At 35.8% G+C, this 13,964-nt stretch overlaps 1 non-coding gene across 1 annotated transcript; it reads right to left on the minus strand.

The window, feature by feature from the left end:
- Positions 1-12,120: 12,120 nt before the first annotated feature.
- On the minus strand, positions 12,121-12,226 carry LOC128560553 (U6 spliceosomal RNA). The gene has a single exon (XR_008373048.1). It is a non-coding gene; the product is annotated as a U6 spliceosomal RNA (small nuclear RNA).
- Positions 12,227-13,964: the final 1,738 nt, after the last annotated feature.

The following is a 13,964-nucleotide window of genomic DNA, read 5'->3' on the forward strand; positions in this document are numbered from 1 at the left end:
CAGCTGTCAGAGCTGAATGATTTATGCTAAGAGAAAAGAGGAGCTTTAGAGAAATGCACATTTATACTGTGGTATCAGACTCCAAAAATAAATGCAAATTGTGTTAGGCCATTGCTAGCATTGATGACTGATTATATATTTTTATGTGTATATTTATTTCTACTCTGTGTGTATTATATATCGTATAATATACACCTAGTAAAAAACAGGTCGGGATTTTATTAAATTAGTAGCCCTTCTACAGATTTAATCAAAGGCCTATTACACCAGTCCACTTGCTCTTCTTTGTTTATATCTATTTACTTTTTCAAAAGGTGAGAGGAATTACCATTCTAAAACCCTCTGAAAGAAACTTCCCCTTGAAAACAACAAAAAATTCACGTCTTATTATAAATTTCAACAGTGTTCTAATATGTTTTGACCAGTTACATAGTTTATAAAAGGTGAACAGTGGAGCTCATTTTAAATGTTGACAAGATTTCAGTTAATCAATCTGAACAATTAGGTAATTAATAGCTGGGGAGTTAATCATTACCGGAAGGAATGGCTCTGTTGCTGCCTGGTACACAATTAATTGTGAGCCAGCCACATCTTGCCTTTATCTATTCTGCCTGAACAGCTATTAAGTTAAGGTTTCTTTTTTTTATCTGATGCCATAATTTTATCGTTTCCTTACATACAACTCTTTTCTATCCAAAAACAAAAAGCAACACTCTGAGAATTTGACAATGAAAATGATATACCTAACATGAATTTTAGAACTCATTGATGACAACTCAGCTTTGCTCTCTATCCAAATTCCAATAAAGATTGTTATCTCTGTAACTAATTTTGGCATTTAATATCACATTAGCTTTCCTTGTCAATTAATGTTCCATCGCCCCCCCCCTTTTTCCCCAATGGATTTTAAGCCCTTGTGTTTCATGTATCTTTTGAGGTCCCCCACCCCACCCCATTCCATAATAGTACACACATTCAGTAAGTATCTACAAAATACTTGAGCAGAGGCTGGCCAGGCAGGGTGGCTCACACTTGCAGTCCTAATGCTCTGGGAGGCCAAGGCAGGCAGATTGCTTGAGCTCAGGAATTCAAGACCAGCCTGAGCCAAGCGAGACCCCCTGTCTCTAATAAAAATGGAAAAGTTAACTGGGCATTGTTGCAGGGGTCCCTAGTCCCAGTTACTTGGGAGGCTGAGGCAGGAGGATCATTTGAATGCAGGAGTCTGAGGTTGCTGTGAGCTAGGCTGATGCCACAGCACTGTTAACTAGGCAACAGAGTAAGACTCTATCTCCAAGGGAGGGAGGGAAGAAGGAAATAATGTAATTGAACAGAATTGAGATTGGAACATTTTCTGTGAGTAACTTGGTAGGTTTGGAATTTTAAAAATTTGTCTAACAGTGCCTAATTACATCATCCCTGCAATCTGTGCTTACATCAATAATTCAATGGTGGGACCAGACAAGAGATACTGTGGGTGATCTTTCTTTTCAGATGAATAAGGGGAAAAGGAGCTACAGAAAGCAAACTAAAAAAATTATACTTCTATAAAATTGTAATTTACGGAAACCTCAGGGCCAACTATGTTACAAGTCTTAAATCCATTTTTTTTTTTTTCTAAATAATGTAACTTAGCCAAGCAGAGAGTGAGGACGGTTTTTGACTTCTTAAATCAGAGGTGTCCAACCTGATGCCCGCAGGCCACAGGCTGATTTTGTGAGGACCTTTTTGTTTATCTGTGGTGTTGGGTATCACAAAAAGTTTGCTAATCAGTTTTGTTAGTGTTTGTGTATTTAATATACGGCCCAAGACAATTCTTTTTCTTCCAATGTGAGGCAGAGAAAAAAAAGGTTGGACACCCCTGCGTGGTCTCACTTGTACTTAGCTCCTTTGAGATAAAAGTAGAGGCAATGTGCATTTGTACGTTTTAAGGACTAAGTGCCACTCCTCCAGACCACGGAAGTTTGGAGCATGCAGCTTGTTACCCTGACTGAAGCCACTGATGTGAACTGGCGCAGGCTGATCTTGCTTTAGAAGAATGCAGCCGTTTGAAGTCCAGGCTGTTATAACTCTGAAAGAAGCCGGAGCCGCTGCTCACAAGGCAATCAGATAGTCAGTCACCCATGTACAGAGGTACAAAGTGACACAGTAGGGACTTTACCACTCCTTGCCTTCATCTGGCACACACTTCTTACTTAACTTTAAAGCTGTTATTCAATATAATTATAAATCGCAGAACCATTTCACCCAACTCCTCTACAATTTCATCATTTTTCTCCTGTAGTGCTAAAATATTCAAATATCACATTGTTTCCACTGGAAATTCGTTTCTACTTTGCCCTCTTTATTCAAACAAATGTCTTCAAAAGTAAATTGGACCAACTTTCTTGAAAATACCAATGACGGTTTGAAATTTACATATTACATTGAAATAGAATAAAACCCAGAATTTGCAGCACGGATCAGGTCGATGGGATTCCAGCTGTCTCTGCCCCAGGTCTCAGTGGCGGGTGGTCTGGTGGTCTCATCGCGTTGGCCTTCACGATTTCCACTCCTGAGCGCCTCCTACACTGGGCACTCTGGTGGCCTTTAACGTTGGTGCAAATTTTCACTAAGAAACTCTTCAGTGAGATGGTTCCATGGACAAGTTACTCTTATCACTAAACTCTTAATATTTACATTACGTTGTCAGGTCGTCCTTAACCATTTTATCTATTTGTAATAGTCTTTCAACTCTCTGCCTTCTTCCTTTCACTCAGTTTCTTTGTTATTTTCAACTTAACGTGTGTTACTGTCTTAAATTCAATTATCCTATTCATTTGGATATGTCTATCCTTCCCTGCAGACACTGTAAGCATCTGAAGACTGGAGCATCTCTTTTATTTATAGCTGTGTCTCCAGTGCCAATAATCATACCTGACATCTAGGTGCTCAGTAACGGTTTCCCAACTGTGTGGCTAGATCATTCAGGGACCAGAATTCCTGCTCTGTTTCACTGACTTAGTGACATTTTAATTCTCTCACTTACCTCCTTCTCCTCGCCGCCCCTTGTTTTTATTTGCATCATTTCCCTTTCCTAATGATGCCTTCTATACCTTGGTTTTAGATGATTACCACGTTGACAAAGAGTAATCAATTCTTTTTATTTTCAATGAATGCAGTGCTGACTTGTTTTCAAAGGAGTTTCTATCCACAAAATAGAAACTGGGACTGTGCTCAGATTTCAGGAGCCTCGTGTTTACTGTGTTCATAACCTCATGACATTTTCCAGCTCGAAGTGATTTAAGAGACCGGCTAGTACAAACTTTTATTTTACAGATGAGAAAACGGAGTGTTGTGTGGGTTAAATAATTTACCAAAGGTCAAACCGTGAGTGAGTGGCAGCTGAGGCTGAAATCAACGTCCAGTAGGCCCGGCTGCTCCAGGCTATATCAGAGCTTCATGATGTCGCTGCTGGAAAACCAGGGTCGGGGCGAGGCGGGGAGCACAGCTGATGTCTCCAGTGCACCTGGATGACAAGTTAGGAAACTCAGGGGACAGAGACACCAGCGTTGCTAGACCATGACACACATCACAGGGAAACAGAGAATTGTATGAATACTTGCATGCTTTTAAAAAAATTTCCACCAAGGCATTCATTTAAATATTTACAAAACATTTAGGGATCAGAACCCAAGAGATAGGGCTTTGAAGACCTAAGGAATACAGTAAGAGTAAATCAAAATCCTCTCAGAAATTTGGAAAATGGTCTTCAGACTTTTGATATAACTCACAGCACTAGATTGGCAGCTGGAAATTAGTACCTTCAGTTAAGGAATACCTGAAATCGTAAGCTGAGGATTTTCCAGAAACCCGATTTAAATAGCACAAACAGAAGAGGAGGAGTAAAGCAGACCACTGTCATGAGGGCCTGGCACTGGATTTATTTGATACTTTTTCAAAATTCCTTCTAGAATCCAGCTTAAGGCACGGTGCTTGGGACCCAAGAAGTATTAAACAGTTTGTTCAATACCTATACGAGTATATGTTCCTTAGTTTTTATCAATCGTTGATATTTGATAATAGTTACTATTTTTATTTTTTGGTCTGTGATATATCGGAGGGCCTAAATTTCTAGAGAAGAGAGTGATGTTTAATGCTAACTACACACCCCAAATTACAAAGTTATTTCCAATAACCACCTATCAAAACCTAGGGAATTGATCTGTAGATTCAGATGTAGTACACTGTCCAAAAATCATAAATTGAGTTTTTTTCTGATGATAATTTAACATCAGAATTTTAACATCATGGAAGATTCAAAACTGTTTTGTAGTATTTGCCTCAAATTTGTTTTATAAGACCTCCAGCAGCATAAATTTCATTATGTTGATCCTGCGAAGCAGATTTTATTTTCCTCTGTGGAAATAAAAGCATACAAGTGTATTATACAAAAACAAGCATTTCAGGCACCCTAAAACTTGTTCTTCCATTCACACCTTGTGACTGAGTCCACCTTCCTGTTCCGGTTAAACTCAGAATTTATTACATATTCCTTGATGCAAACCATTAAGTCCGTAAAGAAACTATCTTATCTCAGCTGCTTTTCTCAGCCCTATTTTTCTCTTTTGGAATTGTCCTCTCTGATTTTTTGATATATATTATAGTCTATGGCTTTTATAAAGAAGAGAGATAACTTCAGTGCATTTTATAATTTAAAGGTTCACTCATATTGTTCCTCAGATGATAGATTTTTGAACCATTCTTTAAAATTGATTTTCCCATCATACCAAAAAAAAATATATAGCCATATCTTGATACTTGAGGGACAGAAGGGATTAATTTCAGGACCCCACAGATACTAAAATCCAAAGATGTTCAAGTTCCTTCCTTAAAATAACGTAGTATTTGCACATAACCTATACTTACACTGCCATATACTTTAAATCATCTCTACATTACTTATAATACAGAATGCAGTATAAAGAAGTGATGTAGTTATACTGTATTTTTTGTTTTTATTTGTATTGTATTTTTATTTTTTACTTTAAATAAATATTTTTGATGTATAGTTGTCTGAATCTGGGGAAATTACTATATTTATTATACATAAAAGAGAAACTACATTTTCAAATTTGATATTTTAAGTAGAAAACTATAATGCACTAATAAATAATCATAAACTGCTAATTGAAAGGATCTTAATAGGAATTAAGGATGAGAATTCTTTGGTGAATGGAAAGTCTCCACTGGGATGGATGGATTAATTTGTTAATAGCCACTCTTTCAAAAGCCCATAGTAGACAGCACTTACTCAGTGGAGTCAGGAATTCTGCCCCTCAGTAATTTCAGTCTGTGACAGCTACACACTTGATCAATGCCAAGCTTACCAATCGGCCATCAAAATAAGTGTTAACCTAGGAAATAAAACATGAGAACAGAATATTTAGAGAGAAAACATTGTTCTCTTCAACTATATTTTGTTTTATTATTTTTGTTTCATTATTTACATTGTTTTATAATTCAAAACGAAATAGAATAAAATGTCTACATTTCAATTTATTTTAAAATTTAAATTTTAAGCTATATTTTAAAAACCTAACTTTAGGTGTTGAAATAAATCACAGTTATTTTTCTAATCTGTTTGAACTGGTAAGGTTTCATATCATCAAGAAGATTAAATGACATTTACTTAGTTTCACTACCCTTTTCTAAAGTGAATAAATTGACATTTAAAAAGTTGCTGCTTGCTGGTAGTTACGATTGACTGATGGGATGTGCAGTCCTGTAGGAACAGCAGGAACGGAGAAGGAAAGATAGGAGGGAGAGGAAGAGAGAAGGAGTGAGGCAAGACTTGAGGGCGAGAGAAGAGGAAAGTCATGGGAAGGAGGGAATGGGGTGATGTTCCTTTTTTTTTTTTTTTTTTTTTAAGTGGAAGTATTTTTGATAGAATCTGAAACTCCTCTCTGTGCTTTTACCATTTACCTCCTAGATTCTGGCTGTGTTCGTGTATTGATTTCTTACAGATTGTGAGTGAATCAGTTTGTGTGTCCCCGTCCTTGCCTTGCTTAAAATGATGACAATAAACAGGGAAGGTGCTGATAGTCTGGATCTATGGTTTTGATCACCAAACGGAACCAAAAGGGTCTTTCAATGACATGGTAGTACCAAGATGAGCTAGAATCATTTTGGAAAAGTAGGTAAGAAAAATCTGTGCTAGCCTAGGGTACCTGTGGGTGGGGTAGACGGTGACAACTTAATGCTTTGCCTCCCGCCCGACCGGCACATCCCAGAAAAATGAGGATGGCAGAAGTTAGTTTTTTCTATATTTGAGCTCCGTTGAGGAAATAAGGTAATTCTATTTTACAAGGCTGGATATAGAGCTATATAGACTTGTTTACTGTTTTATTAACCTAAATACAGAGAATGTTAAAAATAATTTTCAAAAGCCATATTAGAAGTTCACCTACTGGAGGTGACTGTAAGATAAAAAGGAAATACAGAGTTCTAGGCAGAATTTAGTGCAAATAAATACCAAACAATACCAAGAAAAGAGCACGAAGCATATCTGAAGATGTGTGTTCAACAATTTGGTTCTAAATCTATAAGAAGGAGTTATAAACGTATGAACACAGAAAATTCTCTTATGTGAGTTTCTTATAGCTGTGAACATAAAAGTTAGATGATACAGATTCTGCATAAGTCAATCTCTCCTATGTCAGGGGAATAGATTAAAATGTGGCCTCATTAAAGGTAAGTGCTGTGGACCGATATTTAGAACTGTACAGGACAAGAAATACTAATATTAGCTACCAAATAATTTTAGATGTTTGTAATGTTACTTATACTTGAAGAACTGAAATCAGCACGCCTCATAGTGCTGAACTTGACTTTACATAATGATGGTAAAATATGCACAACATCCCCTCCTCAAGGGAGCTTATGTCTTTTCCAAAATTAAAACTAAGTGTGTCCAAAATGAATTCTCCGAAACCCTTAATTTTGTGTAGTGCTGTTATCTTTTGCCTCTTGAATTTGCACAAAATCTTTTCTTTTTTTTTAATTTTCTGAAGGAGGAGAGGGTGTATATATTAAAGCAGCTAAATGGACCAAGAAAGAAATCCAGATGTTTAACTATGAGATCTAAATTTGAAACAGTCTTTTTGAAAATGTGCTAAAATGCTTTCAGAATATCATGAAGATCAAAACAAATTGCTGTTGAAATGACCCGCCCCGTGAGCGGTATTAACAGTCTGGGACTATGCGGAAAGCATTCGTCTTTCTTTCATTTTAATCTTTTCAACTTTACCGTTGAAGGATAAATATAAATTTCTGGAATATTATTCTTACCCCCAAAAAGCCAGTATGATTCCACACTAGAGCCTTTAAGAAGTTCATTTAAAACGTACACATCAAACATACATTGTAATATTACACCATATTAACCTGCTCGGCACTGCTCATCTGTGTTACAGACACTTTCATGCAGACATATATAGGATATATGTATTTATATGTACATATAAATGTAGAGGATAGAATTGGGGTTTTCACAGCCCAGGAAGGGTAGAGGTGATGGGAAAAGGCTGGTTAAGGAATATAAAAGTACAGCTAGCTCGGAGGAATGAATCTTACTTAGTATTCTGTAGCATTGTAGGGGGACTATAGTTAAAAATAATTTATTGTATATTTTCAAATAGCTACAGGAGAAGACTTTGAAGTTCCAACACCAAGAAATAATTAGTATTGGGGGCATTCTTCCTTCCTTTCTTTGAGATGCCTTGCCATTCTCTTTCTCCTTGTCTCTCCGCCCATCTTCCCTTCTCTCTCTCTCTCTGTCTCTCTGTCTCTCTGTCTCTCTCTCTCTCTCTCTCTCTCCCCCCCCCCACTATCTTTCCTTTCTCTAATATGAGCTTACACTTTTAAGTCCTGCTCTCGGCCCAGAGGAATTCTTTTCTTGTCCCACAAGTAGCAACTGCTGAGCAATGGAGCATTTTGCAAACCTGTCATTTGGGGACTTCTATTTAAAAATGGTAAAATAAAAAAAGAAAGAATTAACATTCGAAGTGAAAAATGTGCTGATGACCCTGATTTGATCCTCATGTGTTGACTAGATGAATCGAAATATCACTCTGTATAAATATGTATCATCATGATGGGCAATAAAAAAATGCAATGCAACAATAAAACAATACCATCAAAATACAGTTTTGCAACTATTTGCATAGCATGCACACCATAATAGGTATTATAAGTAATCTAGAGATGATTCGAAGCATGCAGATGTTGAAACACTCTGCTGTTGTGCTTAAGGGATTTGTGCATCCCTGCATGTAGGTATGTGGGAGGGGTCCTGGAACCCATCTGCTAAGGATACTGAGGGATGATTGTACAAGGTCATTGGCAGCAGAATCTTGTCAGTTTTCAGCAGTTCTCAACCTGGAGGGTAGACACCCACAGGAACTGTATTAAAGGGCCATGGCATTAGGAAGGTTGAGAACCACTGGTTTAGAGAATTTAAAAAATAGTTAAGGATACTGTGGGAAAGTTAAATGTGCTCATTCTCTGCTTTTGAGGGGGAACTGAGATGTGACCTGTGAGGATTTGAGGATTTATTATTTATTTGGGCTAAATTTTTACCTGAACATTGAAACCTACAACACTTTGAGGGAAGAACTATGTGATCCCCCATTCTTTCATGAGGAAACTGATCCAAGCAAATGTGGCTTCACTTTGTTGCTGCTACCAAAGGTGGAGAGCCAGCACAGAGGGAGGCAGCCTGACTGCAGAACCCTGGCTCCGTCAGGACTCCCTCCCTCCCAGAAGGTCCCAGCACGGCTGCGGCACACAGGCCAAAGGGTTGCAGAATCTATGAACGGAAAGAATCCAGGGTTTCATGTGAAGAAGTAAAAGATCGAGAGCTATGGAACATAAATTCCTCAGAAATTGGATCATAGGAGTGAAATCACAGAAAATAAAATTTAACAGCATTATTGTATTTTCTGCTATTTTATAATTTAGTAATAGGGTCTTATAAAATATAAATTGGATATATGTATGTACCTATTTCTGTCAAGTCTTCTTCAGGTATGTTAAAGAGATCCAGTAGAGGGAGCTTTTAACCATAAGTTTACATTCCATTACTAAAATAATTAATCAAATAATGTATGATGAAAAATTAATCCTGAATATGATAGGACACATGAAACTGTAAAGAATCAAAAAAGTAAGGTAATTTTATCTATCAAATTACTTTAGAAATCAATTACAAAGCATTTATTGATTTATTTTTTATTTGAAGATAAAATTGTACATATTTACTGTGTTCAACGTATTTTGAAGTATATATACATTGTGGAATGACTCTAGCTAATTAACATATGCATTACCTCATATAATTATCATTTCTGTGGTGAGAATACTTTATGCCCACTCACTTATCGTTGTCCAAGAATACAATATATTATTAACTATAGTCACCATGTATAGAATTCTTGAATTTATTCATCCCATTTAAGTAAAATTTTGTATCCTTTAACAAACATCTCCACATCTCCTCAATCGTCCCGGCCCCTGGTAGTTAACATTCCACTCTCTACTTCAGCGCGATCCACTTTCTTAGCTTCCATATGTGAGTGAGCTCGTGTGTTTTTTATCTTTCTATGCCTGGCATATTTCACTTAACACAGTGTCCTCCAGGTTCATCCATTCTATTGCAAATGGCAGGATTTCATTATTTTATGGCTCATTAGTCTTCTTTTGTATATATTTATACTATGCTGTCTTTATCCATTCATCCGTTGATGGACACAGATTTAAGTGCTGCATTGAACAAGGGAATTCAACATACTGATTTCATTTCTTATAGTATATGGTGGTTCCATTTTTAATTTTTTGAGGAACCCCCATACCATTTTCCACAATGGGTATCCCGATTTACACTGTCACTAAAAGTGTCTGAATTCCCAGGACGCTGTTGCCAGGATTCTTAGGCAGCCAACCCTCAGTATCCTCGTGGGGTTAGTTTGAGGACACTTGCTATCTTTTCTCTTCTTATAATAGCCATTCTACAGGATCAAACTTCATTGTTTCAGTTTTTATTTCTCCAATGATTAGTGATTTTGAGGATTTTTATGCACCTCTTGCCCGTTTGTATGTCTTCTTTTGAGAATGTCTATTCCAGTCATTTGCTCATTTTCTAACTGAGTTATTTGGATTTCTATTTTTTAACTACTGAGTTGTTTGAGTCCCTTATATAGTTCAGATAGTAAACACTTACCAGATGTATAATTTGCAAATATTTTCTCCCACCCTGTTATTTGTCTCTTCACGCCAATGATTGTTTCCTTAGCTCTACAAGGCTTTTTAGTTTAATGTAATCCTGTTTGTCAGTTTTTAGCTTTTGGTACATGTGCTTTGGGGGGTCATATCTAATAAGTCATTGCCCGGAACATGGTCTTGGAGGTTTTCCCCTATGTTTTCCTCCAGTGGTTTCATAGTTTGGAGTTTTGTAAATCTTTAATCCATTTTTTGAGTTGATTTTGTATATTCTATGAAAAGAAAAGAATCCAGTGAAATTCTTCTGTATGTGGATATCCAGGTTCTGCAAATTCATTTAGTGGAGGAAGTGTCTTTATCCTTTCCCCACTGTATATTCTTGGCAACTTTGTCAAAAATCAATGGAGAGCAGTTGTGGGTTCAGTTCTGGGCTCTCTGTACTGTTACTTGGTTTTATATCCAAATTTATGTTAATGCCATGCTATTTTTTTTTTTTTTTTTTTTTTTTGTAGAGACAGAGTCTCACTTACTGCCCTCGGTAGAGTGCCATGGCGTCACACGGCTCACAGCAACCTCCAGCTCCTGGGCTTAAGCGATTCTCTTGCCTCAGCCTCCCGAGCAGCTGAATGCCATGCTATTTTAATTACTGTAGCTTTGCAGTCAGAGTGAGTGTCCTTGTCTCATTCCAGATCTCAGAAGAAAGCCTTTTAATTTTTCACTATTTAGAATAATGTTACCTAAAGATACGTTATATACGGTCTTTACTGTATTAAGTTACCTTCTTTCTATAACTAATGTATTAAGAGTTTTTTATGGTCTTTTTTCATTTGGGATTAATTAGAAAGTTTTTTTTATCATAAGAGGATGTTGAATTTTCTCACATCCATTTTCATCATCTATTGAAATGATTATATGGTTTTTGTCATTCTGTTAAAGTGATATATTTATTGATTTATGTATGGTAATTTGGGTTTATTTATTTATTTTTGTCATTGTTGTTTGTTTGTTTGAGACCAAGTCTCACTCTCTCACCCTGGGTAGAGTTCAGTGATGTCGTTATAGCTCTCTGCAACCTCAAATTCCTGAGCTCAAATGATCCTCCTGCCTCAGGCTCCCGAAAGCTTAGACAACAGGCATACACCACTGTTTTAAGTAGAGACAGTGTCTGGCTCTTACTCAAGCTGGTCTTGAACACCTGAGCTCAAGCAATCCTCCTGCCTTGGACTCCTGAGTGCTGAGATTATAGGCGTGAGTCACCCCACCTGCCCAGACTGATGTATGGTATACCGTTGTTTGCATTTCTTAAAAGAATCCCATTTGGCCACAGTGAATGATATTTTTAACGTGCTTTTACATTCAGTTTGTTAGTATTTTGTTGAGGATTTTTACATTTGTGTTCATCAGAGATAATTTTATTCCTTTGTAGTATCTTTATCTGGTTTTGATATCAGCGTGATGCTGGACTTATAAATTGTGGAAGTATTCCTGTTCAATATTTGGAAAGATTTGAAAAAAATAATTTAGTATTTTTTAATGTTTGATTGAATTCAGGGAAGCTGTAAGTTTTGGGCTTTTTTTCATGGAAGATTTTTATTACTAATTCAATATTTTTACTCATTATTGGTCTGTTAACATTTTCTCTATTTTATAATTTACTTTTTGTAGTTTGAATGCATCAAGTTCTTTTTCTGTCTTCTTGGTTTTCTTATTTATTGGTGTATGATTGTTTATAATAATAATGTATGATCATTTATATTTTTCTGTATAATGTTTTCAGTAATAATGTTTCCTTTTTCATTTATGATTTTATTGAGTCTTATTTTATTTTAGTCTAGCTTAAGCTTTATTGATTTTATCTTTTTTTTTCTAAGTATGGTATATTTCATTAATTTGTGTGTCATCCTTGCCAGGGGCCATGCTAACCTTCTCAGCATTGTTCCGATTTTAGTATATGTACTGCTGAAGTGAGCACTGTTTTATCTTTTCAAGAAACCAACTGTTATATTTATTGATCTTTTCTTTCTTTCTTTCTGTCTGTCTTTTTTTTTTTTTTTTCCAGTTTTGGCTGGGGCCAGGCTTGAACCCGCCACCCCCAGTATACGGGGCTGATGCCCTACTCCTTGAGCCACAGGCACTGCCCTATTGATCTTTTCTATTGTTTGTCTAATTTCCATTTCCATTTCATTGACTACTACTATGACCTTTATTATTTCCTCTCTTCTACTAACATTGTGCTTAGTTATTTCTTGTTTTTCTAGATCCTTGAGGTGCAATATTATGCTGTTTATTTGAGATAATTCTTCCTTTATGATGATACACTGTTATTGCTATAAGACTTCCCTCTTAGAAGTGCTTTTGCTATATCCCGTAGGTTGGATATGTTATGTTCCCATTTTCATTGTCTCAAGAAAATTTTTAGCTTCCCTTTTAATTTTTTCTTCGAGTCATTGGTTATTAAGGAGTATGTTGTTTACTTCTCATGTATTTGTAAATTTTCTGAAGTTCCTTATATTATTGATCTCCATTTTTATACTATTTTGGTTATAAAAGTATTTGAAATAATTTCAGTCTTGTTAAATTTGCTGAGATTTGTGGCCGAACTTGGGACCTATCCTAGAGAATGGCACATGTTGAAAAAAGTGTGTATTCTTCAGCTGATGTGTGGAATATTCTGTATACGTTGGTTAGGTACATTTGATCTAGAACATAGTTTAAGTTTGATGTTTCCTCTTTGACTTTCTGTCTGAAGGTTCTGTTCATTGCCGTAAGTGGGGCAGTGAAACCCCCACTATCATTGTATTTCAGACTATCTCCCCTATTAGATCTATTAATATTTTCTTTACATACATGTATTTAGGTGCTCCTGTGTGGAATGCATAAATATTTGCAACCTTTATAAGCTTTTGCTGATTAACATCTTTATCATTATGTAATAACCTTATTTTCCTCTCATTATAATTTTTAGCATAGAGTTCATTTATCTGAAATAAATATAGCTCCTTCCAATTAATTTTTCTTTCTATTTGAATGGAAAATCTTTTTACATCCCTTCACTTTTAGTCCATATATGTTCATATCCATATAATGGGTCTCCTGTAGTCATCATAATATTGGGTTTTGACTTTTGTTTGTAATAAGTCACTATATGTCTTTGATAAAAAAGTTTAATTCACTTGCATTCAAGGTGATTGGCAACAGCTAAGGACTTACAATTGCCATTTTGTTAGTTATTTCCTAGTTACTTTACAGATCTTTTTATTTCTTCCTCTCTTTTCTGTGTGGTTTTGTGAATTTCTTTGGATATATATTTTGATTTCTTACTTTCTGTTTTTGAAAATCTATTAAGTCTTGCCTTGTCATTACCATCAGGCTTCCTAAAAATTCTTGTAGTTATAACAGCTTATTTTAAGTGAATGGCAACTTAACTTTGATTACACAGACAGAAAAAAATCTACACTTTCATCCACTCATCATTTTGAAATTTTAACATTACAATTTACATTTTTATATTGCCTACATCTTACAAATTATAGTTATCATCATGATAGTTTCACTTTTAATCTTCACACTAGAGATATAAGTGATATAAACACAACCATTGTAGTATTAGAGTTTCTGAATTTGACTGCATACTCACTTTTATCAATAAGCTTTATTCTTTCAGGTGTTTTCATGGTACTCACTAGCATCTCCCAGTAGCTTTTCTTATA

The sequence above is a fragment of the Nycticebus coucang genome, chromosome 11, assembly GCF_027406575.1.
Source record: "Nycticebus coucang isolate mNycCou1 chromosome 11, mNycCou1.pri, whole genome shotgun sequence".
In the NCBI taxonomy this organism is placed as follows: Eukaryota; Metazoa; Chordata; class Mammalia; order Primates; family Lorisidae; genus Nycticebus; species Nycticebus coucang.